Source organism: Dermacentor variabilis, chromosome 1 (genome assembly GCF_050947875.1).
Source record: "Dermacentor variabilis isolate Ectoservices chromosome 1, ASM5094787v1, whole genome shotgun sequence".
In the NCBI taxonomy this organism is placed as follows: Eukaryota; Metazoa; Arthropoda; class Arachnida; order Ixodida; family Ixodidae; genus Dermacentor; species Dermacentor variabilis.
Window position 1 is genome coordinate 81,095,936 of NC_134568.1, and position 3,969 is coordinate 81,099,904.

General features: G+C 44.1%; 1 long non-coding RNA gene across 1 annotated transcript; it reads left to right on the top strand.

Annotated features, from left to right (window-relative positions):
* The first annotated feature begins 563 nt into the window (after positions 1-563).
* Positions 564-2,064, top strand: LOC142571586 (uncharacterized). The gene is made up of 3 exons (XR_012825906.1): positions 564-757; positions 1,559-1,633; positions 1,702-2,064. It is a non-coding gene; the product is annotated as an uncharacterized LOC142571586 (long non-coding RNA).
* Positions 2,065-3,969: the final 1,905 nt, after the last annotated feature.

Consider the following 3,969-nt stretch of genomic DNA (forward strand, 5'->3'; position numbering starts at 1 on the left):
GAGTAGAGAAGTGGGCGGCGCTCGTGTTGTTTGCTTGTAAATACTCTACTCTAGCGTCCTGTCTGCACGCCTCACCTCCGTTTTGCATAACGAGTGCATCAACCCACATATTAATAGCGTAGGCGTTTTATTAACTGTGCAATATTTTCAACACTTCCTTGCATGCCATTTCATGTGGAATATCTTTTCCGGTCACAAATTCGTGCAGCGAATCTATTTGCATGATCGACTCCGGGCGTGTAGGACCGCTTACTTGCACTTGATGCTGAGTCTTTTACATGTATCCATAAACTGCAGATATGCAGATCAGATCGATGCGAGCATTTTCAAAATTCATTTATTTTAGACAACAGGCATATATGCAATACTGGCATTATCTCAAATACCACTAAGCAACTGCGAAACATTTTTGTTGACCATGCTCGCAGGTAAAATAAGTATATCATGTGGACAGCTCCAGCTCATTTTCCTTAAATCAGTGTGTACAAGGGGTATGCAAAAATATTTTTTTTTCTCGCGCACCAATTATTTTGCTGTATAAGCAAGAGAACCCACCCCGTTAGTGTAACGTATCTTGTACATCACACTAATATGTGCTTTAATTTACCAAGCGAGATGAGTTACTTTTATGGCTAATTCAGTCATATCACACTGCAAGCTGCATTCATCAATCTTCAATTGGATTTTGCAAATGTTTAATGAAACATTTCCCTTTTATGCAGATATGCAATGGCAAGCCCTTCCGTGTGTTCCAAAGGTAAAATTTAAGCTCCAATATAAAGAAGACATTTCTAGCCAGAAACAAGCAAAAATGGTGAATGCAGAGCCCAAGGTACAGAAATTATGAGAAGTGTCGAATCATTTTAAGGAAAGAGTCGTATTTGAAAATGCAAGACTCTTTAGTGGAGGTCAAGCAAGTCAATATAGGTAGAATACTCTGCAAAATTATGCGAGTGAGGGGATGTCAAACAATGGATCAGGAAATGCGCTGTTTTTCTGCAAAACAAAAGCTGATTGCCATTACGTAAGTCACTTTAGCATCATGCGACTGCTGCTTGATAAAATTCAGAAATAAACTAAAAAAAACAAGACACGTAAGAATAAAAAACAATTTAATGATGCTCTCTCCACACTGGGATAAATAAAAACAAACACATCACATCTAATGTGGACATATCAGACGCCTTGTGAAACACTAAAGGAAAAATTCAGTTTCAATCTACGGCACTTGCCGCATAGATGTGAGGGGCCTTGCACTAATAGTGGTAGTTACCACTGCATTTAGAAATTGAAAGCATTCACGCATACAAGGATGATTCTTTATATTTTTGGCTACCACTTCAAATGCCTCCACCAAGTGTTACAATGCTGCACGCAGCCATACTAAGGATCTCGCAGCAACACCTGCAGGTAAAAAGCAGAAGCAGTCAAAGTGCTGGTGTGTACTGGACACTATGTTTGAAAACTTTTAGGCAAGAAAGTGCAAGAAGCAGACATAACAACTGCATTTATTTCCATAATTCCCCATTTGGGGGAATGGCCTTTTCTTTTTGCTTAGACAATGCCTACGCCTAGCCACAGCAGCTCCCTCATACAGACTCCGCAAGCCAAGAGGCCGTGGAGGCAAATGCAGGTAAGAGGCAAGAAGCAATAGCACTGGTATCGACATTCATCTAATTTCTTTATTTTTCTTTCGTTTAGGCAGCCAGCACACCTCGAACAGCCACCTTGACTGCGGGTGTGTCACCCTAGTCGCCAAGGGAACATTTGAGGGAAAGCGACAGGCAATGTGAACAGCCACTTCTCCATGTAAACGATACTCTTTCTCTCGGATGACTCCTACGCCTCGCCACGCCAGCACACTTGTGCACAAAGATGCCGCGGAGGCACGTGCAGGTCAGAGGCAAGAAGCAGTGGCACTGGTGTCGACATTCACCCAATTTCTTTTTCTTACACTGAGGCAGCCAGCACACCTCGAACAGCCACCTTGACTGCGGGTGTGTCAGTAGATTCCTGTTGTACACATGTTCATAATAAACTTCAGTAAACTTGAACTTGATAATAAACTTGAAAGCAAATGGGACATTGATGCATTGTTTTTTTGAACATTTATTGTACACATACATCTGATACTTTGCAGTGCTACAGAGCGTATTTTGAAGCTTCCCCCTATATTTTGCACCTTTAATTACGTATGCGTTGTGTGGCCCTCAATGCAGTTCATGTTGGAGCAGCTGCTTTGTCTGTGTATCGCACATTGGCTTAAGCTCGTGATATCCACATACTTCTCTCACATATACAAAATAAAGTTCTATGTAGTCCTCAGTGTTACAACAAAAAATGAAAGTAAACGATCCGATCGTGGAATTGTGTTTATTACAGTGATTCCTATGACAGTTACTGACAAGTTGACAACTTGAACTGGTCAATCCGTCCATAGCCTCCTCTATTTTTCAAAAATAAAGGAGGCTATGATCCGTCATGGCAAGGAATTGTATGTATACATAAAAAAAAGGGGTATGTGTGTTTGTTTGTAGTGGGGGGCATAGGATTAGGGCGGTACGAAAAAATGTACCAACACCGTCCTCTAGACCTATTCCGTTAAGGTACCGTAACAAAGCGTATTATGCATAAAGTTCATACAACCAACTCTGATATTACTACACACGCCAGGCGACGCGAGCTACATTTGCCATGACGCATTCGCGACTGCACCGGATGCCCTCCATATTATTCTGGTTAATCGTGCTCACTGCACCGAGGCAAAAGAAAGATCATGGGCGCAGGTGCCTTTAAAGTATCTCGACCTTGCGAGGCACTGCTGCGCGTGCCAGGGGAGCTGTCCGTGCGAACACTCCCTGGCACACACCTGCGTTGGCGGCCCCAACCTACGCACCGTTCTGCTTCGAGCTTTTATCCCCCCACTGTCCCTTGGGTGCCCTGGAGTTCCTGCGCCGCCTGCTTTATTAGAATCTCAGGTGCTCTCCTGAGACTTCCGTTTGTCGGTTACACGTGCCCTACAGCTGGATCAGTACTTACAATAATAAAAAAAAAAACGATCTAGCGTCGCGACGATAGATGGCGAAAGCGGCTTTTGCAACATACCGCGCCCGTGCGAAGAGAATTACGGAACGCCAGCGAGGAATCTGACCACAGCTTCGAGCTCGTAACCTCGTCGAGTGACACTCCTGCAACAGGCGTGACCGCTGAAAACCGCATACCGCCGGAAACTTCAACAGGATCATCCCTCGGTTGCATAACTGCCACCTGTACGGCCAACATGGAGCACACCCACACCGTCCCGCAACATAGAATAAAGAACCAACTTATAAAGCCCAAACACACGGCTGCACGCACATATCACGACACTACAAGCGAGACGCCATGCTGCTACGCTGCTACGGATGCCGGAATAAAACTGACTACTGTCACCAAGTCTAGCAAGCGTCTCAGGAGCTGGCAACCTCGGCGCGTAGCAACATGGCGGCACTCTTGCGGTTCCCGATTTCAATGCATGGGCCCTATGCGTAGCTTGTCCTCTAGAGTCAGTATAGTAACTCTATGGCGGAATCGGCAAAACTCACCAACCTCCAAGATGGTCGCCGCACGCCGCCGACTCTTGGAGGATATGGTTTCAGTTTCGCTTCCCTTTTTTTTTTTGTTATTGTGACTCATAATGTCGCATAAATCGAGTGATTTCATGCAGGCGCTTCAGCCACTGTTTAATGTTGCGACGACTAGCACGCAAAGGTGTTTCACTTTATGTTAGTTTATTTAAATTCATATTTGCTGTTTGAAGTGGTAACTTAGCACCACAATCATGCCTACTGTTGAGGAAGTAGAACTTCATCGTTTGTGATATTGTACTTCTAGTAACTCGCACCAAAAAGAGTATCGTAAATAAGTATGCCATGTTCCTTGAATATCAATAAACTTGCTGCACAACCAAGAAGACGAAAATAGCAGACA